The sequence below is a fragment of the Molothrus aeneus genome, chromosome 5 (genome assembly GCF_037042795.1).
Source record: "Molothrus aeneus isolate 106 chromosome 5, BPBGC_Maene_1.0, whole genome shotgun sequence".
Classification (NCBI taxonomy): domain Eukaryota; kingdom Metazoa; phylum Chordata; class Aves; order Passeriformes; family Icteridae; genus Molothrus; species Molothrus aeneus.
Window position 1 is genome coordinate 20,343 of NC_089650.1, and position 25,975 is coordinate 46,317.

At 48.8% G+C, this 25,975-nt stretch overlaps 1 long non-coding RNA gene across 1 annotated transcript; it reads right to left on the reverse strand.

The window, feature by feature from the left end:
* Positions 1–18,082: 18,082 nt before the first annotated feature.
* LOC136556968 (uncharacterized) lies at positions 18,083–20,943 on the reverse strand. The gene is made up of 5 exons (XR_010783721.1): positions 20,885–20,943; positions 20,585–20,611; positions 20,152–20,227; positions 19,260–19,381; positions 18,083–18,836 (listed from the first exon to the last, which is right to left on the reverse strand). It is a non-coding gene; the product is annotated as an uncharacterized lncRNA (long non-coding RNA).
* Between the last annotated feature and the right edge of the window lie 5,032 nt (positions 20,944–25,975).

A 25,975-nucleotide genomic window follows, 5' to 3' on the forward strand; every position in this document is an offset into this window, starting at 1 on the left:
GTTCTCCCCTTCAAGTTCATCCCCTGGGAGAGCAGAAAAGAAGGGGCTTTCCTCCAATGAAATCCTTCAAGCCGTGTGGAAAGGGGGATTTGGACCTCAATTCAAACCCTTGCGAAGGAGGGACACCAGCGCTGTCCCCTCCATTTAAACCTTAGGATGATGAAAATGGGCTGGCTGCCTTCAAATCAAACCCCTCAGATGACAACAATACTTTGCCCATTCCCGTTCAAATGGAACGCAGGGATTCCCTGTCACCCCTGGGATACCCCTAACAGCCGGGAAAAGGCAGGTTTTCCTTCCATCAACACCCTTCGAACCGCAGGTGAAGGCGGATCCCTCCCAGTTCGAACACAGACAATATTAGGAGAGTAGCTGCTTGCCTCTCCTTCTTTTGTCTTCACAAGCTCCGTTTTTGGTCCTGGGGAACCGGGGAGGGGGGACTGCCAAGATCAAATCGAAAAGGGAAAGGACCAAAGTCCCCGCTCCAAATCCACACGCGCTCACCCGTTCGGCTGCTGCTTCCCGGCACAAAGATTCGTCCCTCGGCACCTCCTTGAAGCGATGCTCCGCGTCTCCAAGCGCGCATCCAGGTGTTCGCCCAGACGCTGCGAGAAGCTCTCGCAGTCCTTCCATGAGACAGCCCCGGGAGCCCCCCATGAACCCCTCTTCTCAGCAGCTCCATGCAAAAGGGAGCTGAGGCGAAGCCTCCCCCTAAAATTGCCTCCCCCCCCCCCCCCCCCCCCCGGCAGGAGCCGGCCCCTCATCATCCTCACAGCTCACACCTGGGGCTGCTCCGAGCCCCCCATCATCCTCACAGCTCACACCTGGCGCTGATGCCACTCTCCAACAGCGCCTCTCCCCGTCCAGCACACAGCCCGCTTCTCACAGACACAGAGCCAACAGACATCTGCTCCGGGTGCTGGCTGTTCTTAGTCCGTCTGCTTCCACAATTCAGACACGGACGTGCGCTGATGGCACTGAGGGAAAGCTTTCCAGTGCACAAAACTGTCATTCTGGTAGCACGCTTTGAGACGCCTTCAGAAAAAGCAGAATCAGCGCCACCTCCTAAGAGCCCTGCTGAGGAACCCCGCCCTCCTTGGGACACCCAATGCAGCAGAGCTCGAAAAACAAAGGGAAAAGTCAAGCTTGGAGTGGAAAAAGACAATAGAAATACAGCAGCCTTTCAAGAAAGCCTTCACACAGTAATAGTGGGACCCGGTCACATTTCTTCTTTCCTTGCTCTCTGGAATGACATCGATACGAAGTACAAAACCCACACGAAACCCAAGGCAGAGCTGGGATTTTACACGTCTTCCTTTTGGCTCTCGGGATGACAAGCGCCTCTTCCGGGACTGCGACACGATTTGGGCGCTGGCAGAGAACGGAGGCAAAAGGTGCCAGAGAGCCCCTTCTATCGCCTTCAGCCCCTGCAGCTGTTCTGAGGGTTCCAGGGCACAGCTCGGTCCGTTCCTAGATCAAAACCTCACGGCAATATCTTCAGAACTACTACCCATCTCCAGTCGGAACCTTCTACATTCCTGGAAACAAATGAGTGCGTAGAGAGGGTTTCTCCCCAGCTGAGTTTAGAGACCAATTCCTATTCTTTAGCAATACCTAGAAAACCGAACGCCTTGCCAGGTTTTAGCATCCTACACCCACTCACCCCTCCCTCCCTGTGCATTTGGTGGCAGCTTTGGGTCCCTCTGGGGGACGGCACCCAGCGTGACCCCCGCCCCTCGCCCGCCCCCCACCTGCTCCTGCACCGCAGTGGGGCTCCCTCTCCTGGGCCCCTTGGGGTGCCCCCAACGGCATCAGAGCCCCGAGTCTTCACCCCCCCCCCCCCCCCTTTTCCTGACCCCCAAAGAAGGCTCAGAACGAATCCGACTGCCCTGGACAGCAGCGCAGCGCTTCCCCCAAGCCCTTCCCACACGTGCATGGCCCCAGCAAGGGATTCTGCTGCAACAAGAAAGCGGGGGCAGCCCCCAGAAGGCTTGAGGTTCCTGCCCAGCCTCGCTGTCACGGGCCGGGGGCAGCGAGAGAGGGAGCGGCACAGACGGCGGGGACGGCCCGGCACAGGGCGGGGGCCGCTCTCAGCGCCATGCCGGCAAAGCCGCAGCTCCGGCGCTGTCGGCCGGGCTGCTTGAGCGGCACGGGGGGATCCGCCGAGAGCCTCCGGCCCCGCGCGGGGACTCCTGCAAGGGCCCAGGGGCGCCGGGCTCCGGCCCTCGGGGCTTTACTCTCCGGCAGCCCGAGCCCCGCGGCTGCGGGGCAAAGAAGGAAAGGGGGCACGGGAAGAGAGGAGCGAGAGCAGGGCATGAGAAAGGGCGGCGAGGGAGCTCGGGCTGCGCAGGAAAGCGGGACGGGAAGGGAAAGCCCGGGACGAGGGTACAGGGAGGCTGGGCAGAGGAAGGAGAGAGGGGGAACAGAAGGGAGTAGCGGGCTAGGGACAGGACAGGAAGGAGCCGGGTTTGTGGGGGGAGAGGGAATGGGGGAAAGGGAGCGAGAGAAGGCGAATACGGGGAGAAGGAAGGAGGGCTAGAGAGAGGGACAGGCGGGGAAGCCCCCCAGAGCCCCGGCTGCACCCCGAGCCCGGCCCGGCGCCTCGCCCTGCCCGGGATGCTGCGCTCGGCGGAGCTCGGCTCGCTCCGGAGACGCTCGGCTCGAGTCGGCTCTTGTCGCCTCAACTCGGCTCTTGGCGCCTGCATTCGCCTCTTCGGCAGAGCTCGCCTCGCTTCGGCCCAACTCCCAGCCGCTCTGTGCCTTCGGCGCGCCTCGGCTCCGCTCGCCCCGGTTCGCTCGAGGCCGTCAGGGTCGGCCGCTCTCGCCTTGCTTCGGCCGAGCTCGTGCGATTCCCCCGAAGGCGGCGTCGTTCGGTTGTGTTTTTAGAAATATCTTTCTCTATCGATTGTATCTTTCTATAGTTAGATTTACATTTCTAGAATACTTCTATTAATCCAAATAAAAACCCCATCTCTAACCAAAAAAATACACAAAAACACCTTCTTTTAAACGGTATCGAAATATTTTTATACTTTGTATAGTTATACTCACATTTATATATATGGTTTCTTTTGATGCAATCTATTAATAATTATCTATAATAGCTATAAAATTCTAGACATGTATTTAAAGTATTATTTATATTATGTATCGTATCTACTGCTGCAACTGAATTTTTTCTTCTAGTTTTAAACTTTATCTGTACGTATTTATGATATATTTCTAGACTTAGATTTCTACCTTCATATTCTTTGTATTTATCATTTTTATCATCAAAACCCTGCCTACTGACAAGTAAAAAAAACCGCTTTCTTTAACGATTTAAAAAATATTTTTATATTTATAATTTTCCTCTTTCTATTTATCATTTGCTCTCTAGTACGTGATAACATACCTGCTCCTGCACCGCAGTGGGGCTCCCTCTCCTGGGCACCTCGGGGTGCCCCCAACGGCATCAGAGCCCCGAGTCCTCACCCCCCCTTTTCCTCTAGTTAGAAACTACACTGGAACTTTTTTCTGGAAACAAAGACACGACCTAAATCCTCTCCCCATGTCCTAGACAGATAGATGTTCAGTTCTTAGTTGACTGGGCAGCAGTTTCTTCAATAGAACGAGAAACAATATGGAAACGTTTTAGCTACAAGCAAATAGGCAAATCTGAACAAGGTCCTGGTGGCCAGCCGCTGCAGTTATTTTGAAGCCATTTTTTAAACAATCAAGTACTGATCCCACAAAAAATAAAGCAAAAAGCTGACTACTGGCTAAGAAAGAAGGAAAAATTAACTTTTGACGACAACAACAACATTCCAAGGACACAGGCTTTTTTCCAGTCTCATACCTTATTACTACCTCTCTTGGGAATTCTCATCGTGGATCCCAAAAGGAATAAATCCCTCAGCGTGTCCTAAAGCACCAAGGAGCTACCTACAAGTGAAGGTGGCTACTTTCAGTGCAGACACAGCTGATGACACAGCAGTAGCGCAGTTCTATGCTGCCCAGGGATAATACTGTCTCCTCTTCTCCAGCAGCTGACTCTCTCCTGCCATGGTTTCTGTAAATGCATCAGAGCACGACCTTAAACACAAACAGGCAAGAAAACACCATCAGAAGTCTTTCATTGAGCACTACAAGAAGGGTTCCAAGCAGAGACCAACAGAATTTCAAGGAAGCAGTATGCAATTAAACCACCTCAGACTCGTTCAAGTATCCGGCAGGTAGATGGAACCAAAATGGAACCATTCAGAAACGACAAAGAAAACCTCCCCAAGTATTTATACAGGAGTCCTTAACGTCAGAAATGGGATGACAGGTTATGTTCAGATAAGATGAATGTTTATTTGGATGTAGAAATAAACTTCTCTCATGGTCCTTTGCCAAAAAATAGAACCTACAAGTGAACACCTACACCTGCCTAAAAAGACCTAACGAGCCCCTGGCAGCCACCGGCATCAAAGCACAGGGGATGTTTCTAATCCAGGCTAAGGAGAACAATATCACCTTTTGTTCTCTCCAGTTTGTTTCCTCTGCAGTCCTATTTGCTTCTTATGATTTTTACACTCTCTGTATCTTCTCGGGCAGCGCTGAGTCTGACGACCAGGATACGAGAGTCCTTCCCTGCCCTACGGAGAGAACCAGGAAAAAAAGTTAAAAAAAGAACAGGGCAGTTTGAAGTTAATACTTCCGACGAGAAGCAGCACCTGACAAACAGAGTGAACAAAGCGTGACACCTCCCTGGGGACAGAAGACTTACAAACTCTCCGGGATTTACAATCCTAGTAACCAAGCCCTTCAGCACAGCAGCCAAGTGTCCCATTAGGTGGTGCTGCACCAAAGAATGATCCGAGAGGTTCCAAAGAGTGAAACGCACGTTATTTTCCAAAGACGTAAAATCGTGCAAAATAACAAAACTACAATAGATCTAAACTACAGGGCAAGAGTACAAGTGTTAACTTGAGGAGCTGGAACCATCCAGGTGAGCAACTGCTAACTGGATCCTCAACAGAGTTTGAGGAACCCTCCAGGATACAGAAGGGTTTTCCCCAGAAATTACACAGGCCGAGTTTTGATAGAAGTACACTTGCCAGATGCTCAGAAACGTCACCCATCCTCCTCCGGGTGTCCTGAGAGAGCTGCGAATGGCTCTCACGTGGTTTGAGCTGGTTCTGTAAGGGCTCAGGGTGAATTTCACCAGATGCAACCAAACTGGGCAACACCCAGTGGGACAGAAGGAACCCAAAGCTTCTTTTACCCAAAGCTTGGGTAAGCAGAGCTCCAGCAAATACTGAGGAAACGGACAGAACAGGGTAACAAATAATAAACATACCTTTTTTTTTTTTTTTTTTTTTTTTCAGATGAGCAAAACAATTAAGGAGAAGGTGGAAAACTCACCATGACTGAACATTTCATCACCTGTAAGCTGACCATCCTTAGCATAGAGGATTCCAAATTTAAAATTCACCGATCCCTGGAAAATAAAACCAAATATTATTTGGTAAACAGTCAAACAGAAGACATAACAATTTGGGTCCTCTAATCTTTGCATACATCCTACACATCAGAACATACATTTTATACTATCTCCTACTACACGATAATTTACCTTTAAACTTTGATAGTATAGCATAAAACCATTAACTTAGATGGGTGATCAATTATTATTAAGTTGGTGCTTCAAGTTATTTTTGCTGTCAGGTTCAAAAAAACATTACTTCTTTTTACTGTAACGAGCAATTGATTTAGAAGTCATCAAAAGCCCATCAAAATACAAAGCTGTACTCACCGGACGGGTCTGTGAGCAAGAAGTAGTTAGGCTTGTACTCACCTCTTGCCCTTCAACAACCAATAAATCCTGTCAACAAAAACAGCATCTTTAGCCCCCTCCTATTAAAGATTCTACAAGGATGATGGTTTTATTTGTGTTTAGAAGTTTGGATTTGAAATGGCCAGTTCAATGGATAAAGAGACAGTTTAAGTAGTATTCGATTATTATTATTATTATTATTATTATTATTATTATTATTAGCTACTGGAAGAAACAAACCAGTAGTATCTATACTTAATTACTTCTATTTCCAGGAAATCATAAAGAAAAAGAACCAAACAAAAAAAAGTCACTTCCTACCTTTTGTATCTCAGGATGAAAAATGTCTCTTGGGCTCTTCTCCAGTTTCTCAAGACTCCTGGCACTGAAATGCAAATGAACGAGTGCTTTAGAGGAGGGCAAGTGCACATTCCAACCCCGAACCACCAACCGATTGCAGTTACAGCGCTTACAAAATGAATCGTTCCCAGAGCCTCTGGGAAATGGAACGGTTGGTGCAACTGCCATTTCTTCCCCAAAATACTAACTTCCAACACTTCCTAAACTTAGTTTGCATTTTAAAAACAGAAATTAGGGAGACTCAGGGTGGAGATCACGTTGAAATTGATTTCCTTCTAAAGCACAGGGCTCTGTTCCATCACCCTTCACTTTGGCTCCACACAGAATCACGGGGAGCATTTTAGGAGGGCCCAAGAACCAATTCTATTTCTCTTTTTTTTCTAGTTCTCTCTCTTCCTAAATCATTCAAGGCAAGTCAAATGAAAAAGGACAAGTTCAGCATCAAATTCACACTTTTTCCCTTTGTCTGCTCAAGAACAGGCTTTTAAACCACTTCTTGCTGCCTTCAACGATTAAGACTTGCAAAACAGTTTCGCAAGTTTGATAGGTTTATCATAAAAACCGCAGAACGCGAGCTCTGAATTACAGGAAAAGGTACACAGGCAAATATCTCAGCTGATGGTGGCTTATTTGTAAACACATACCTTAACGGAGATTGCACTGAGAATGTTTCAGTGGGACTCTAAGGGAAAAGTATTTTCTGAGTACCCTGTAAACAAGAAAAGCTAGGATATATTACAGGACATACCCACTTGTTCTGCATATTCAAATAGGATTATCAATAAAAACATTTAAGAAGGAAGAAAACCAAGGTAATTTTACTCAGCTATATTTGCTGCCGATTTAGAGAAAAAAAAAAAAAAAAAAAAAAGTCACGGGTGCTGCAAAGAAAAAAAAAAAGCGAACCAGAAACGCCTACAGTAGAACTTTAAAACAATTGCTTGGATAAAAGCAGCTCATGGAACATGAAGTAGAAAAAAAGCGAAACCAGTATCAGACCTGCCTATTTTCTTACCATTGCACAAGAAAAATCCGACAAGCGGTATAAAGTCACTGCCTGAAACCGATCCTAGGATGTAACCAAGAACAATTGAGGCATTTGCTAATCTAAACGGAAACCTTTTCCGGACCCTAGTGTCAAATCACACGTTTTGTCTTGCAGCAGCTCGAGGCTGGAGAGCATTTCCCCTGGGGGTCGGGAGGGTAGGGGCACAAGGGGCTGAGTTTGCGGATCGCACCTGTGCCAGCAGAAGGATCCAGCCCGCGCGCTCCTTGCGCTCGCCATTCTCCGGGCCATCGCTGTGTTTTACTGCTCAGCGATGCCGCTCCATCTGTTTGCGTGGAAGAAAGAGCCACGAGCACTGAGGCACTCAGCAGCCGTGTCATTCCAGCCGCTCGTCCGCCCCCGCCCGCAGCAGCGGCAGCAGCCCGAGGGACACGGCTGCAGCTCGGCGGCTCCCGCGCCTCCGCCAGCCGCCGCACAGTGACCGCGGCAGCGCCCGGCGCCGCTCGCCCGGGGCGGCTCCTGCAGCTCCCGGTCCGCGGCAGCAAAGCACCGCCTGGCGCTCCGCCATCGGCGGGCGGCAGCGCGCCCCGCCCGAGCTGAGCCCCCGCCACCGGGACCGCTGAGCGAGGCCGAGGCACCGGGCGGACGCCCCTTCCGCGCCGCTCGGCTCCGTGCGGGCGGCCGGCCGGAGGCTTCGCCCCTCCAGCGTCGCTGCCGCGGCTCCGTCCCGCGCGGGAGAGGCGCCGGGAGCTCCCCGCGCCCAGCCCGCTCCCCCGGCGCGCGGCCGCCTCGGCCCGCCAGCCATTCATATGGCGCGTCGGCCGTTGCGTCAGACGCCGCGCTTTACGGCCGCAGGGCCTGCCGGGAGTTGTAGTCTCGGACTGACAGCCACCGCTCCGTTTGCCGCCACCGGGAGCTGCGGTCCCGCCGGGGGATCAAACGGCTCCTTCGCTCCTGGGCGCGGAAGCACCTTAGGCAGCACCGCCCCTCCCGAATGTCCTTTCTTTTCCACGCCAACTCTTTTTTCTTTTTTTCACCCCCTTTTCCACTTTCGCTCTTTCTTTTTCACTCTCACCCTTTTCCTTTTTCTTTTTTTTTTCTTCCTTTCTCTTCCTTCTATTTTTTTTTTCTTCCTTTCCTTTTTCCTTTTCTTTCTTTCTGTCTGTCTTTCTCTCTCTCGTTCTTTCTTTCTCTGGCTCTCTTCTTTCTTTCTTTCTTTCTTTCTTTCTTTCTTTCTTTCTTTCTTTCTTTCTTTCTTTCTTTCTTTCTTTCTTTCTTTCTTTCTTTCTTTCTTTCTTTCTTTCTTTCTTTCTCTCTTTCTTTCTTTCTCTGGCTCTCTTCTTGTCTCTCTCTTTCTTTCTTTCTGTCTGTCTTTTTCTATTTCTTTCTCTCACTCTTTCTTTCTTTCTCTGGCTCTCTTCCTGTCTCTCTCTTTCTTTCTTTCTGTCTGTCTTTTTCTATTTCTTTCTCTCACTCTTTCTTTCTTTCTCTGGCTCTCTTCCTGTCTCTCTCTTTCTTTCTTTCTGTCTGTCTTTTTCTATTTCTTTCTCTCTCTCTTTCTTTCTTTCTCTGGCTCTCTTCCTGTCTTCTCTCTTTCTTTCTTTCTGTCTGTCTTTTTCTATTTCTTTCTCTCTCTCTTTCTTTCTTTCTCTGGCTCTCTTCCTGTCTTCTCTCTTTCTTTCTTTCTGTCTGTCTTTTTCTATTTCTTTCTCTCTCTCTTTCTTTCTTTCTCTGGCTCTCTTCCTGTCTCTCTCTTTCTTTCTTTCTGTCTGTCTTTTTCTATTTCTTTCTCTCTCTCTTTCTTTCTTTCTCTGGCTCTCTTCCTGTCTCTCTCTTTCTTTCTTTCTGTCTGTCTTTTTCTATTTCTTTCTCTCTCTCTTTCTTTCTTTCTCTGGCTCTCTTCCTGTCTCTCTCTTTCTTTCTTTCTGTCTGTCTTTTTCTATTTCTTTCTCTCTCTCTTTCTTTCTTTCTCTGGCTCTCTTCCTGTCTCTCTCTTTCTTTCTTTCTGTCTGTCTTTTTCTATTTCTTTCTCTCTCTCTTTCTTTCTTTCTCTGGCTCTCTTCCTGTCTCTCTCTTTCTTTCTTTCTGTCTGTCTTTTTCTATTTCTTTCTCTCTCTCTTTCTTTCTTTCTCTGGCTCTCTTCCTGTCTCTCTCTTTCTTTCTTTCTGTCTGTCTTTTTCTATTTCTTTCTCTCTCTCTTTCTTTCTTTCTCTGGCTCTCTTCCTGTCTCTCTCTTTCTTTCTTTCTGTCTGTCTTTTTCTATTTCTTTCTCTCTCTCTTTCTTTCTTTCTCTGGCTCTCTTCCTGTCTCTCTCTTTCTTTCTTTCTGTCTGTCTTTTTCTATTTCTTTCTCTCTCTCTTTCTTTCTTTCTCTGGCTCTCTTCCTGTCTCTCTCTTTCTTTCTTTCTGTCTGTCTTTTTCTATTTCTTTCTCTCTCTCTTTCTTTCTTTCTCTGGCTCTCTTCCTGTCTCTCTCTTTCTTTCTTTCTGTCTGTCTTTTTCTATTTCTTTCTCTCTCTCTTTCTTTCTTTCTCTGGCTCTCTTCCTGTCTTCTCTCTTTCTTTCTTTCTGTCTGTCTTTCTCTATTTCTTTCTCTCTCTCTTTCTTTCTTTCTCTGGCTCTCTTCCTGTCTCTCTCTTTCTTTCTTTCTGTCTGTCTTTCTCTATTTCTTTCTCTCTCTCTTTCTTTCTTTCTCTGGCTCTCTTCCTGTCTCTCTCTTTCTTTCTTTCTGTCTTTCTCTATCTCTTTCTCTCTGTCTTTCTTTCTTTCTCTGGCTCTCTTCCTGTCTCTCTTTCTTTCTCTCTGTCTTTCTCTATCTCTTTCTCTCTGTCTTTCTTTCTTTCTCTGGCTCTCTTCCTGTCTCTCTTTCTTTCTCTCTGTCTTTCTCTATCTCTTTCTCTCTGTCTCTCCTTCTTTCTCTCTTTCTCTCATTCTGTCTGTCTTTCTCTCTCTCTTTCTTTCTCTCTTTCTCTCATTCTTTCTCTCTCTCTTTCTCTCAGTCTTTCTGTCTTTCTCTCTTTCTCTCATTCTGTCTCTCTTTCTCTCTTTCTCTCTCTCTTTCTCTCTATTTCTAATCTTGGCTTTCCATTCTAGCTTTAGAATAAAAAAGCAGCAGTAGAAACATTCAGGCTACCGGGGAGTGCAAAAAACCCCAAAACGGTAATGATTTTAGGAAAACTATTTCCTCCATGGGAGCCTGAAATTTTCTACAGCTGCAGGTGACATAGAGCTTTTATTTCTTCTTCTGGATAGTTTATACTTAATACTCTATTGGTACAGCGCCCCCTGCCGTCTGCATGGGCGCACTGCAGGCACAGCGCCCCCTGCCGCCTGGTTTGGCGCACTGCAGGCACAGCGCCCCCTGCCGTCTGCATGGGCGCACTGCAGGCAGAGTGCCGCCTAATGACGTCACCTCGTCAACACGGCGCCCCGCCCCGGCCACGCCCCCAGCGCCCCTTGGAAAGACCCCAAGGCGTAGGCGTTTTGCCAGCTGCCTGATCAAAATGCCGACACCCACCTCGAGCCCTAGAAACGATTTCCCGCGACGCCGAACCCTGCAGGCGAACCGGAATGCCATCATCGCAATCGAAACGCCACAGAAAATCTCGTCGGGGCCGCGGCGGCGTCGGTGTTCCGTGCAGGCAGTCCGGATAGACACACCGGGGTCCTCCGGTTTCCCGCCCTTTTGGCCGCCATTTTGAGAAGGTCAAACAAACTCCCGCGACATTGGTGACGCGCCACTCCCAACATGGCGGCCGTGGGAGGACCCCCTCGGCCGAGAGAGGCGGTTACTCAGATGCCGGTCAGAAAACCGCCGAAATACGCCCGCCCGCGGCGCCGCTGACCGCACAGCCCGTCTCGGGTACATCTAAAACGCCCCAAAAATTCCGCCGGCGCCGCGGCGGCGTCGGTGCTCCGTGCAGGCAGTCCGGATAGACACACCGGGGTCCTCCGGTTTCCGCCCTTTTGGCCGCCATTTTGAGAAGGTCAAACAAACTCCCGCGACATTGGTGACGCGCCACTCCCACCATGGCGGCCGTGGGAGGACCCCTCGGCCGAGAGAGGCGGTTACTCAGATGCCGGTCAGAAAACCGCCGAAATACGCCCGCCCGCGGCGCCGCTGACCGCACAGCCCGTCTCGGGTACACCTAAAACGCCCCAAAAATTCCGCCGGCGCCGCGGCGGCGTCGGTGCTCCGTGCAGGCAGTCCGGATAGACACACCGGGGTCCTCCGGTTTCCCGCCCTTTTGGCCGCCATTTTGAGAAGGTCAAACAAACTCCCGCGACATTGGTGACGCGCCACTCCCAACATGGCGGCCGTGGGAGGACCCCCTCGGCCGAGAGAGGCGGTTACTCAGATGCCGGTCAGAAAACCGCCGAAATACGCCCGCCCGCGGCGCCGCTGACCGCACAGCCCGTCTCGGGTACATCTAAAACGCCCCAAAAATTCCGCCGGCGCCGCGGCGGCGTCGGTGCTCCGTGCAGGCAGTCCGGATAGACACACCGGGGTCCTCCGGTTTCCCGCCCTTTACGCCGCCATTTTTAGAAGGTCAAACAAACTCCGCCACGCGCCACGCCCAAGAGGGCTGCCTGGCGGCGGCGGGCTGCAGTACCGCGCTCTGCCCACAAGGCGGCAGCACTGCCGCCCACCCCAGCCGGGGGCGCCGCGCGCCTTGGGGCTGCGGGCAGCCCAGGCGGCAAAAAAGAACAGGGGCGATTCCCCCCCGCAAAAAACTCCTCTAAAAATAAATGCCAAAAACCTGCCTCTTACCAAACAAGAACCAAATAAGCCCCCTTTCTTTCAAGCCTTCTTGAAATAAATTTTATAGTTCTAGTTTTCCTAGTTCTATTCACACGCATATTTATACCGGACATTGATGTGTTACGTCGTTTATACAATCTATTATGCCTATTCCTATTATCTGTATTCATTCATATTTTGTGGTTTTATCAATATCATTATATATTGATTGCATATTTCTATACTTTGATTTAGATTTCTATCATACTTTTATTATTCCAAAAAAAATCCCATCTCTAACCAAACAAATACCAAAAAACCCTTCTTTTAAACTATATTGAAATCGTTTTATATTTATAGCTTGCATAATTATATTCACTTTTATAGTCACAGTTTATACTGATGCATTCTCTTCATAATTACATATCACATATATATTATTCACATCGTATAGATAAATTATTATTTTTATTATGTACCAAATCTACTGCTACAACTTCTTTTTTCTAATATTTTCAATTTTTATATCCATCTTGATGTAGTCATGAGATATTTTTACAAGTAGATTTCTACCTTTCTATCATTTGTATTTGTAGTTTTTATCATAAAACCCCTGCTTTTGCCAAGTGAAAAACAAAACCTTCCTTTCTTTTAAACTACCTTTAATAATATTGTTGTATTTACATTTACCATATCGATAATGTTTTAGATATTATATCATAGTGATGTACTAGATTTATGGCTATTTCCTATAATAGATCATAATAAGATATATACAGTATCACTTGTATTACGTGTTGTATGGATTTATGTCACTTTAGATTTACAATCCTTTAATAATTTTATATATATATATCTGCATAGATTCGCAACACATTTCTATATTTAAAATTTCCTTTGAGCTGTGTTTATATTTATCATCTCTATTGATATATCTATAAACATACACAACGCTCTATTAAAAAATACAATATCTTATTGGAATATATCATGACTTATGTTACCTGTTAAATTTTAAATATAGATCGAATAGATCAAAATAAAAGTTTATTCCCATTTCTGCACATCTACTTGTTTTGTTTAAAGATAGCTATCCTTAGAATTTTACATTTAAAATCCAATTCCTAAATACAAGGACAAAACAAACAGCATCGAATTCCCACCAATGTCTTCCAAAACCATCAAGATACCTCCACCGGCCAAACAACTGCCAGCGAAAAAAACACACAACACTCTTTTCACTGACAGTTCTCATCACATCAGAAAAATGGAACCAAACGAAAAGAAAACCCTGGAGAAACACACGCAGCAAATCACAAAAGCCTCTAAAAAAACCCAAACCAACTCGCTCAACTCCAATCAGTGCCACTGACCCTGAACGTCATTTTAAAAACTAACCAAAATTCTACATCTACACTAACTCAAAGAATAAGCAATACTCTGTCAAAAGAACTTTAGAAAGCGAACTAATGAACGAAATAGAAAAAAAAAAAAACCAAAAAATCTCAACCACTAAAAAATAAGAAAATAACTACCCAAATTAAAAAAAAAAAACAACAACAAAAACAAAAACAAACAACTACTTAAAAAGACCCACCATATAAATACCCACGTTCCCAAAAATAAAACTGATCAACAACCACCAAATACGTCGAAGGACAACAAAAAACGAAAAGAAAAAAAAAAGAAAGGAAAAAACCAAAAGAAAATACATTTGTAAAACAAAAGTCCCCCAAACCAAATCAACTTTAATTTACAACAAAAAAATTATTCCCAGCTGAAGAATAAACGCATAGAGCCTCATTCGATCAAAATAAAAATACCACCCAGAAATAAACACAAAGCCTAAAGAGAAACGTCACCATTAACAATATCTCCCAAATGATCCCGTAACAATACAACATACACTACAATCAAACAAACCAAATCAATAAAAGCCCTGGAAGACGATAAACACGAACGCAATTAGAGAGATTTTAAAAACCCCGCTGCTATTAACGACACGACGCCACCTCGAACCCACCGAAACAAACGCTACACGCCCACGCTAATAAAAGCCACCGCGACAGAATTAAAATCCGAGCCGCTGCTTCGCGCAACGACCCGTAGAAACCATTGCACGCCTTTAAAAACAGAATAGCCCGGCAAAAAAAATATCCGACTACAGAACTCGATTCAAACCAAACCTTTATCGTCACCACCTGAACCGAGAACCGTACCGGTCAGGAAGAACGCCAGAGCCCTTAGCGCACACCCACTGCGACCCACACAAAACCGTGCGATCGATCCCTACAGAGCACCTCCGAACCACGACACCCAAAGAACTTGCGGCAGCCGAACCCCGCGCTGCCGGCCCCGGACGGAGCGCGGCTCCCGGCGGCAAAGCGGCTCCTCCGGCGCGCAGGGGCGGCGCCGCCCCGGAGACCCCCCCGCCCCCGCCCGCTCCCCCTGCCCGGGGGACCCCGGCGGCGCCCGAGCCCCGCGCCCGGAGCGGACAGAGCGGCGGGCACCGGCCGGGCCGGCGCAGCAGCGCCCGCGCCGCCTCTGCCGCCCTCGGCCGGCCCGGCGCCAGCCGCCCTCGGCTCCGCACGGCGGCTCGCACCGGCAGAGCGGCTCCGCCGCTGCCGCGCCAAATTCCCCGTGCGCCTCGGCAACCGCCCGGCCCGGGCCGGCAGCGCTCCCGAGCGGCAACGCTCCGGGCCGGGCCGCGGCCACAAGAAGCGCCCTCAAATGCAGCGGCACAGCCCCGACTGCAGCCCTGCAAACGCTGCCAGAGCTGCGGCTTCCCGCAACTGAACCCCGAAACTGACGCCGCGGGCGGCGCTCACCTCGCTTCAACAAGGGCAAAGAAATGGGTTCTCCCCTTCAAGTTCATCCCCTGGGAGAGCAGAAAAGAAGGGGCTTTCCTCCAATGAAATCCTTCAAGCCGTGTGGAAAGGGGGATTTGGACCTCAATTCAAACCCTTGCGAAGGAGGGACACCAGCGCTGTCCCCTCCATTTAAACCTTAGGATGATGAAAATGGGCTGGCTGCCTTCAAATCAAACCCCTCAGATGACAACAATACTTTGCCCATTCCCGTTCAAATGGAACGCAGGGATTCCCTGTCACCCCTGGGATACCCCTAACAGCCGGGAAAAGGCAGGTTTTCCTTCCATCAACACCCTTCGAACCGCAGGTGAAGGCGGATCCCTCCCAGTTCGAACACAGACAATATTAGGAGAGTAGCTGCTTGCCTCTCCTTCTTTTGTCTTCACAAGCTCCGTTTTTGGTCCTGGGGAACCGGGGAGGGGGGACTGCCAAGATCAAATCGAAAAGGGAAAGGACCAAAGTCCCCGCTCCAAATCCACACGCGCTCACCCGTTCGGCTGCTGCTTCCCGGCACAAAGATTCGTCCCTCGGCACCTCCTTGAAGCGATGCTCCGCGTCTCCAAGCGCGCATCCAGGTGTTCGCCCAGACGCTGCGAGAAGCTCTCGCAGTCCTTCCATGAGACAGCCCCGGGAGCCCCCCATGAACCCCTCTTCTCAGCAGCTCCATGCAAAAGGGAGCTGAGGCGAAGCCTCCCCCTAAAATTGCCTCCCCCCCCCCCCCCCCCCCCGGCAGGAGCCGGCCCCTCATCATCCTCACAGCTCACACCTGGGGCTGCTCCGAGCCCCCCATCATCCTCACAGCTCACACCTGGCGCTGATGCCACTCTCCAACAGCGCCTCTCCCCGTCCAGCACACAGCCCGCTTCTCACAGACACAGAGCCAACAGACATCTGCTCCGGGTGCTGGCTGTTCTTAGTCCGTCTGCTTCCACAATTCAGACACGGACGTGCGCTGATGGCACGGAGGGAAAGCTTTCCAGTGCACAAAACTGTCATTCTGGTAGCACGCTTTGAGACGCCTTCAGAAAAAGCAGAATCAGCGCCACCTCCTAAGAGCCCTGCTGAGGAACCCCGCCCTCCTTGGGACACCCAATGCAGCAGAGCTCGAAAAACAAAGGGAAAAGTCAAGCTTGGAGTGGAAAAAGACAATAGAAATACAGCAGCCTTTCAAGAAAGCCTTCACACAGTAATAGTGGGACCCGGTCACATTTCTTCTTTCCTCGCTCTCTGGAATGACATCGATACGAAGTACAAAACCCACACGAAACCCAAGGCAGAGCTGGGATTTTACACGTCTTCCTTTTGGCTCTCGGGATGACAAGCGCCTCTTCCGGGACTGCGACACGATTTGGGCGCTGGCAGAGAACGGAGGCAAAAGGTGCCAGAGAGCCCCTTCTATCGCCTTCAGCCCCTGCAGCTGTTCTGAGGGTTCCAGGGCACAGCTCGGTCCGTTCCTAGATCAAAACCTCACGGCAATATCTTCAGAACTACTACCCATCTCCAGTCGGAACCTTCTACATTCCTGGAAACAAATGAGTGCGTAGAGAGGGTTTCTCCCCAGCTGAGTTTAGAGACCAATTCCTATTCTTTAGCAATACCTAGAAAACCGAACGCCTTGCCAGGTTTTAGCATCCTACACCCACTCACCCCTCCCTCCCTGTGCATTTGGTGGCAGCTTTGGGTCCCTCTGGGGGACGGCACCCAGCGTGACCCCCGCCCCTCGCCCGCCCCCCACCTGCTCCTGCACCGCAGTGGGGCTCCCTCTCCTGGGCCCCTTGGGGTGCCCCCAACGGCATCAGAGCCCCGAGTCTTCACCCCCCCCCCCCCCCCCCCCTTTTCCTGACCCCCAAAGAAGGCTCAGAACGAATCCGACTGCCCTGGACAGCAGCGCAGCGCTTCCCCCAAGCCCTTCCCACACGTGCATGGCCCCAGCAAGGGATTCTGCTGCAACAAGAAAGCGGGGGCAGCCCCCAGAAGGCTTGAGGTTCCTGCCCAGCCTCGCTGTCACGGGCCGGGGGCAGCGAGAGAGGGAGCGGCACAGACGGCGGGGACGGCCCGGCACAGGGCGGGGGCCGCTCTCAGCGCCATGCCGGCAAAGCCGCAGCTCCGGCGCTGTCGGCCGGGCTGCTTGAGCGGCACGGGGGGATCCGCCGAGAGCCTCCGGCCCCGCGCGGGGACTCCTGCAAGGGCCCAGGGGCGCCGGGCTCCGGCCCTCGGGGCTTTACTCTCCGGCAGCCCGAGCCCCGCGGCTGCGGGGCAAAGAAGGAAAGGGGGCACGGGAAGAGAGGAGCGAGAGCAGGGCATGAGAAAGGGCGGCGAGGGAGCTCGGGCTGCGCAGGAAAGCGGGACGGGAAGGGAAAGCCCGGGACGAGGGTACAGGGAGGCTGGGCAGAGGAAGGAGAGAGGGGGAACAGAAGGGAGTAGCGGGCTAGGGACAGGACAGGAAGGAGCCGGGTTTGTGGGGGGAGAGGGAATGGGGGAAAGGGAGCGAGAGAAGGCGAATACGGGGAGAAGGAAGGAGGGCTAGAGAGAGGGACAGGCGGGGAAGCCCCCCAGAGCCCCGGCTGCACCCCGAGCCCGGCCCGGCGCCTCGCCCTGCCCGGGATGCTGCGCTCGGCGGAGCTCGGCTCGCTCCGGAGACGCTCGGCTCGAGTCGGCTCTTGTCGCCTCAACTCGGCTCTTGGCGCCTGCATTCGCCTCTTCGGCAGAGCTCGCCTCGCTTCGGCCCAACTCCCAGCCGCTCTGTGCCTTCGGCGCGCCTCGGCTCCGCTCGCCCCGGTTCGCTCGAGGCCGTCAGGGTCGGCCGCTCTCGCCTTGCTTCGGCCGAGCTCGTGCGATTCCCCCGAAGGCGGCGTCGTTCGGTTGTGTTTTTAGAAATATCTTTCTCTATCGATTGTATCTTTCTATAGTTAGATTTACATTTCTAGAATACTTCTATTAATCCAAATAAAAACCCCATCTCTAACCAAAAAAATACACGAAAACACCTTCTTTTAAACGGTATCGAAATATTTTTATACTTTGTATAGTTATACTCACATTTATATATATGGTTTCTTTTGATGCAATCTATTAATAATTATCTATAATAGCTATAAAATTCTAGACATGTATTTAAAGTATTATTTATATTATGTATCGTATCTACTGCTGCAACTGATTTTTTCTTCTAGTTTTAAACTTTATCTGTACGTATTTATGATATATTTCTAGACTTAGATTTCTACCTTCATATTCTTTGTATTTATCATTTTTATCATCAAAACCCTGCCTACTGACAAGTAAAAAAAACCGCTTTCTTTAACGATTTAAAAAATATTTTTATATTTATAATTTTCCTCTTTCTATTTATCATTTGCTCTCTAGTACGTGATAACATACCTGCTCCTGCACCGCAGTGGGGCTCCCTCTCCTGGGCACCTCGGGGTGCCCCCAACGGCATCAGAGCCCCGAGTCCTCACCCCCCCTTTTCCTCTAGTTAGAAACTACACTGGAACTTTTTTCTGGAAACAAAGACACGACCTAAATCCTCTCCCCATGTCCTAGACAGATAGATGTTCAGTTCTTAGTTGACTGGGCAGCAGTTTCTTCAATAGAACGAGAAACAATATGGAAACGTTTTAGCTACAAGCAAATAGGCAAATCTGAACAAGGTCCTGGTGGCCAGCCGCTGCAGTTATTTTGAAGCCATTTTTTAAACAATCAAGTACTGATCCCACAAAAAATAAAGCAAAAAGCTGACTACTGGCTAAGAAAGAAGGAAAAATTAACTTTTGACGACAACAACAACATTCCAAGGACACAGGCTTTTTTCCAGTCTCATACCTTATTACTACCTCTCTTGGGAATTCTCATCGTGGATCCCAAAAGGAATAAATCCCTCAGCGTGTCCTAAAGCACCAAGGAGCTACCTACAAGTGAAGGTGGCTACTTTCAGTGCAGACACAGCTGATGACACAGCAGTAGCGCAGTTCTATGCTGCCCAGGGATAATACTGTCTCCTCTTCTCCAGCAGCTGACTCTCTCCTGCCATGGTTTCTGTAAATGCATCAGAGCACGACCTTAAACACAAACAGGCAAGAAAACACCATCAGAAGTCTTTCATTGAGCACTACAAGAAGGGTTCCAAGCAGAGACCAACAGAATTTCAAGGAAGCAGTATGCAATTAAACCACCTCAGACTCGTTCAAGTATCCGGCAGGTAGATGGAACCAAAATGGAACCATTCAGAAACGACAAAGAAAACCTCCCCAAGTATTTATACAGGAGTCCTTAACGTCAGAAATGGGATGACAGGTTATGTTCAGATAAGATGAATGTTTATTTGGATGTAGAAATAAACTTCTCTCATGGTCCTTTGCCAAAAAATAGAACCTACAAGTGAACACCTACACCTGCCTAAAAAGACCTAACGAGCCCCTGGCAGCCACCGGCATCAAAGCACAGGGGATGTTTCTAATCCAGGCTAAGGAGAACAATATCACCTTTTGTTCTCTCCAGTTTGTTTCCTCTGCAGTCCTATTTGCTTCTTATGATTTTTACACTCTCTGTATCTTCTCGGGCAGCGCTGAGTCTGACGACCAGGATACGAGAGTCCTTCCCTGCCCTACGGAGAGAACCAGGAAAAAAAGTTAAAAAAAGAACAGGGCAGTTTGAAGTTAATACTTCCGACGAGAAGCAGCACCTGACAAACAGAGTGAACAAAGCGTGACACCTCCCTGGGGACAGAAGACTTACAAACTCTCCGGGATTTACAATCCTAGTAACCAAGCCCTTCAGCACAGCAGCCAAGTGTCCCATTAGGTGGTGCTGCACCAAAGAATGATCCGAGAGGTTCCAAAGAGTGAAACGCACGTTATTTTCCAAAGACGTAAAATCGTGCAAAATAACAAAACTACAATAGATCTAAACTACAGGGCAAGAGTACAAGTGTTAACTTGAGGAGCTGGAACCATCCAGGTGAGCAACTGCTAACTGGATCCTCAACAGAGTTTGAGGAACCCTCCAGGATACAGAAGGGTTTTCCCCAGAAATTACACAGGCCGAGTTTTGATAGAAGTACACTTGCCAGATGCTCAGAAACGTCACCCATCCTCCTCCGGGTGTCCTGAGAGAGCTGCGAATGGCTCTCACGTGGTTTGAGCTGGTTCTGTAAGGGCTCAGGGTGAATTTCACCAGATGCAACCAAACTGGGCAACACCCAGTGGGACAGAAGGAACCCAAAGCTTCTTTTACCCAAAGCTTGGGTAAGCAGAGCTCCAGCAAATACTGAGGAAACGGACAGAACAGGGTAACAAATAATAAACATACCTTTTTTTTTTTTCTTTTTTTTTTTTCAGATGAGCAAAACAATTAAGGAGAAGGTGGAAAACTCACCATGACTGAACATTTCATCACCTGTAAGCTGACCATCCTTAGCATAGAGGATTCCAAATTTAAAATTCACCGATCCCTGGAAAATAAAACCAAATATTATTTGGTAAACAGTCAAACAGAAGACATAACAATTTGGGTCCTCTAATCTTTGCATACATCCTACACATCAGAACATACATTTTATACTATCTCCTACTACACGATAATTTACCTTTAAACTTTGATAGTATAGCATAAAACCATTAACTTAGATGGGTGATCAATTATTATTAAGTTGGTGCTTCAAGTTATTTTTGCTGTCAGGTTCAAAAAAACATTACTTCTTTTTACTGTAACGAGCAATTGATTTAGAAGTCATCAAAAGCCCATCAAAATACAAAGCTGTACTCACCGGACGGGTCTGTGAGCAAGAAGTAGTTAGGCTTGTACTCACCTCTTGCCCTTCAACAACCAATAAATCCTGTCAACAAAAACAGCATCTTTAGCCCCCTCCTATTAAAGATTCTACAAGGATGATGGTTTTATTTGTGTTTAGAAGTTTGGATTTGAAATGGCCAGTTCAATGGATAAAGAGACAGTTTAAGTAGTATTCGATTATTATTATTATTATTATTATTATTATTATTATTATTAGCTACTGGAAGAAACAAACCAGTAGTATCTATACTTAATTACTTCTATTTCCAGGAAATCATAAAGAAAAAGAACCAAACAAAAAAAAGTCACTTCCTACCTTTTGTATCTCAGGATGAAAAATGTCTCTTGGGCTCTTCTCCAGTTTCTCAAGACTCCTGGCACTGAAATGCAAATGAACGAGTGCTTTAGAGGAGGGCAAGTGCACATTCCAACCCCGAACCACCAACCGATTGCAGTTACAGCGCTTACAAAATGAATCGTTCCCAGAGCCTCTGGGAAATGGAACGGTTGGTGCAACTGCCATTTCTTCCCCAAAATACTAACTTCCAACACTTCCTAAACTTAGTTTGCATTTTAAAAACAGAAATTAGGGAGACTCAGGGTGGAGATCAGGTTGAAATTGATTTCCTTCTAAAGCACAGGGCTCTGTTCCATCACCCTTCACTTTGGCTCCACACAGAATCACGGGGAGCATTTTAGGAGGGCCCAAGAACCAATTCTATTTCTCTTTTTTTTCTAGTTCTCTCTCTTCCTAAATCATTCAAGGCAAGTCAAATGAAAAAGGACAAGTTCAGCATCAAATTCACACTTTTTCCCTTTGTCTGCTCAAGAACAGGCTTTTAAACCACTTCTTGCTGCCTTCAACGATTAAGACTTGCAAAACAGTTTCGCAAGTTTGATAGGTTTATCATAAAAACCGCAGAACGCGAGCTCTGAATTACAGGAAAAGGTACACAGGCAAATATCTCAGCTGATGGTGGCTTATTTGTAAACACATACCTTCACGGAGATTGCACTGAGAATGTTTCAGTGGGACTCTAAGGGAAAAGTATTTTCTGAGTACCCTGTAAACAAGAAAAGCTAGGATATATTACAGGACATACCCACTTGTTCTGCATATTCAAATAGGATTATCAATAAAAACATTTAAGAAGGAAGAAAACCAAGGTAATTTTACTCAGCTATATTTGCTGCCGATTTAGAGAAAAAAAAAAAAAAAAAAAAAAGTCACGGGTGCTGCAAAGAAAAAAAAAAAGCGAACCAGAAACGCCTACAGTAGAACTTTAAAACAATTGCTTGGATAAAAGCAGCTCATGGAACATGAAGTAGAAAAAAAGCGAAACCAGTATCAGACCTGCCTATTTTCTTACCATTGCACAAGAAAAATCCGACAAGCGGTATAAAGTCACTGCCTGAAACCGATCCTAGGATGTAACCAAGAACAATTGAGGCATTTGCTAATCTAAACGGAAACCTTTTCCGGACCCTAGTGTCAAATCACACGTTTTGTCTTGCAGCAGCTCGAGGCTGGAGAGCATTTCCCCTGGGGGTCGGGAGGGTAGGGGCACAAGGGGCTGAGTTTGCGGATCGCACCTGTGCCAGCAGAAGGATCCAGCCCGCGCGCTCCTTGCGCTCGCCATTCTCCGGGCCATCGCTGTGTTTTACTGCTCAGCGATGCCGCTCCATCTGTTTGCGTGGAAGAAAGAGCCACGAGCACTGAGGCACTCAGCAGCCGTGTCATTCCAGCCGCTCGTCCGCCCCCGCCCGCAGCAGCGGCAGCAGCCCGAGGGACACGGCTGCAGCTCGGCGGCTCCCGCGCCTCCGCCAGCCGCCGCACAGTGACCGCGGCAGCGCCCGGCGCCGCTCGCCCGGGGCGGCTCCTGCAGCTCCCGGTCCGCGGCAGCAAAGCACCGCCTGGCGCTCCGCCATCGGCGGGCGGCAGCGCGCCCCGCCCGAGCTGAGCCCCCGCCACCGGGACCGCTGAGCGAGGCCGAGGCACCGGGCGGACGCCCCTTCCGCGCCGCTCGGCTCCGTGCGGGCGGCCGGCCGGAGGCTTCGCCCCTCCAGCGTCGCTGCCGCGGCTCCGTCCCGCGCGGGAGAGGCGCCGGGAGCTCCCCGCGCCCAGCCCGCTCCCCCGCCGCGCGGCCGCCTCGGCCCGCCAGCCATTCATATGGCGCGTCGGCCGTTGCGTCAGACGCCGCGCTTTACGGCCGCAGGGCCTGCCGGGAGTTGTAGTCTCGGACTGACAGCCACCGCTCCGTTTTCCGCCACCGGGAGCTGCGGTCCCGCCGGGGGATCAAACGGCTCCTTCGCTCCTGGGCGCGGAAGCACCTTAGGCAGCACCGCCCCTCCCGAATGTCCTTTCTTTTCCACTCCAACTCTTTTTTCTTTTTTTCACTCTGTTTTTCACCCCCTTTTCCACTTTCGCTCTTTCTTTTTCACTCTCACCCTTTTCCTTTTTCATTTTTTTTTCTTCCTTTCCTTTTTCCTTTTCTTTCTTTCTGTCTGTCTTTCTCTGTCTCGTTCTTTCTTTCTCTGGCTCTCTTCCTGTCTCTTTCTTTCTTTCTTTCTCTCTCTCTTTCTTTCTTTCTCTGGCTCTCTTCCTGTCTCTCTCTTTCTTTCTTTCTGTCTGTCTTTCTCTATTTCTTTCTCTCTCTCTTTCTTTCTTTCTCTGGCTCTCTTCCTGTCTCTCTCTTTCTTTCTTTCTGTCTGTCTTTCTCTATTTCTTTCTCTCTCTCTTTCTTTCTTTCTCTGGCTCTCTTCCTGTCCCTCTCTTTCTTTCTTTCTTTCTGTCTTTCTCTATTTCTTTCTCTCTCTCTTTCTTTCTTTCTCTGGCTCTCTTTCTGTCTCTCTCTTTCTTTCTTTCTGTTTCTTTCTTTCTTTCTTTCTTTCTTTCGCTCTCTTTCTGTCTCTCTCTTTCTTTCTTTCTGTTTCTTTCTTTCTTTCTTTCTTTCTTTCTTTCTTTCTTTCTTTCTTTCTTTCTTTCTTTCTTTCTCTCTTTCTTTCCCTGTATTTCTAATCTTGGATTTCCATTCTAGCTTTAGAATAAAAAAGCAGCAGTAGAAACGTTCAGGCTACCGGGGAGTGCAAAAAACCCCAAAACGGTAATGATTTTAGGAAAACTATTTCCTCCATGGGAGCTGAAATTTTCTACAGCTGCAGGTGACATAGAGCTTTTATTTCTTCTTCTAGATAGTTTATACTTAATACTCTATTTATACAGCGCCCCCTGCCGCCTGCTTTGGCGCACTGCAGGCACAGCGCCCCCTGCCGTCTGCATTGGCGCACTGCAGGCACAGCGCCCCCTGCCGTCTGCACCGGCGCACTGCAGGCAGAGTGCCGCCTAATGACGTCAGCCCGTCGACACGGCGCTCCGTCCCGGACACGCCCACTCGGGAGGCCGTCGCGATCTTGTGCGGCATTCCGTGACGGCCACAGCGCTGCCAGCCTATATGGCACAATTTTACGGCAGTCGCGCTTTACGGCAATTTTTTTGCGACAGTCGCGCTTTACGTGACCTTTCACGACAGTCGCGCTTTACGACACCTTTTACGACAGTCGCGCTTTACGACACCTTTTGCGACGGTCGCGCTTTACGGCAGTTTTACAACAGTCGCGCTTTACGGCACTACCCTTTATGGAACTTTTATGGTACTTTACAGCACTTTACGGTTTTTATTTTGTTTTTAGTTTATTTTAAATTTATTTTAATTTTTTAATTTTATTTTTTACTTAATGTTTATTTTAAATTTTTCTATTTTTAAAGCTTTATTTTATTTTAAAAATTTATTTACTTATTATTTTTAATTTTTCTATTTTTAAGCCTTTGTATTTTTTTTTTAATTTAAATTTTATTTTTCTTTTTTCTATTTTTAAAGCTTTAATTTTATTTTTTAATTTTATTTTTTATTTTTCTATTTTTAAAGCTTTCTGTATTTTTCTAATTTTATTTTTTATTTTTAATTTTTCTATTTTTAAAGGTTTTTAGTTTTTTTTATTTAGTGCTGCCAAGACCAACTCAAGCTGGTGATTGTGGTGGTGTTTGAGGGTCTTGCATTATGGCACTACCTTTTATGGAACGATTACAGCACTTTACAGCACTTTACAGTTTTTATTTTGTTTTTCATTTATTTTAAATTAATTTTGTTTTTTTTTAAATTTTATTTAATTTTTATTTTTAATTTTTTTATTTTTAAAGCATTTTATTACATTTTATTTGGTGCTGCCCAAACGTGCTGTAGGGCATTTTTATACTTTGTAATACTTTGAAGTAATTTTGTTTTGTATCCTCATATTTTCCCCAAATGGTTTATCCCAAACTGTACCCCCCTCCTTCTACCTGTGTTATCCCTCTCCCGGGATGAGATCATCCCCAAACGCCCACCCTGCCTCTCTGTCAATCACTCAGCCTCCCATCCCCTCTATGCAGAAGTTTCGGTCCAAGTCGTCGAGTGATGAGCCAGAGGCCAGGGGTCAGCCCCCCAAGCCTTGCCCCATACGCTGTCCTGTATGTCTGGATCCCCCAGCATCCATCCCTTAGGGTCACTTAATGGTTGGTAAAATGTTATCTACTTTTGGTTTCCACCTCCCTTTAAAGGTGACCTTGGCACATCTCCCGGGGCTCTCGGCAGGAGCCCCCTGAGGTGCAGGAGCTCCTTTGGGATTCCTAATAAAACCTTGGCTTAACCCCTGCTAAGAGTCAGCCCTTTATCATCTACCGCTGTCTCTGGTGTCTCTTGTGCTGCACAGGGGCCCAGCCCAGGTGCCCTCAGCACCCGTGGGGCACAGAGAGTGTCTCCCCCCAGCCCAGGGGCCCTCAGCACCCTCGGGGCACACACAGAGAGTGTCTCCCCCCAGCCCAGGGGCCCTCAGCACCCTCGGGGCACACACAGAGAGTGTCTCCCCCCAGCCCAGGTGCCCTCAGCACCCTCGGGGCACACACAGAGAGTGTCTTCCCTGCCAGCCCAGGTGCCCTCAGCACCCTCGGGGCACACACAGAGAGTGTCTCCCCCAGCCCAGGTGCCCTCAGCACCCTCGGGGCACACACAGAGAGTGTCTTCCCTGCCAGCCCAGGTGCCCTCAGCACCCTCGGGGCACACACAGAGAGTGTCTCCCCCAGCCCAGGTGCCCTCAGCACCCTCGGGGCACACACAGAGAGTGTCTCCCCCCAGCCCAGGTGCCCTCAGTACCCTCAGGGCACAGAGGGTGTCTCCCGCCAGCCCAGGTGCCCTCAGCACCCTCGGGGCACAGACAGTGTCTCCCCGCTCTCGGCCGTGTCGGGGCTGCCCCCCGGTGTCTGCCGACTCGGGACCAGCCGAAGGTTACTGAGAGGCTCGCACAAACCCGCTCGGCCGCTGATTGTGGTGATGAGGGTCCCCAAGACGAGGGAAGAGACGAGAATCTTGAC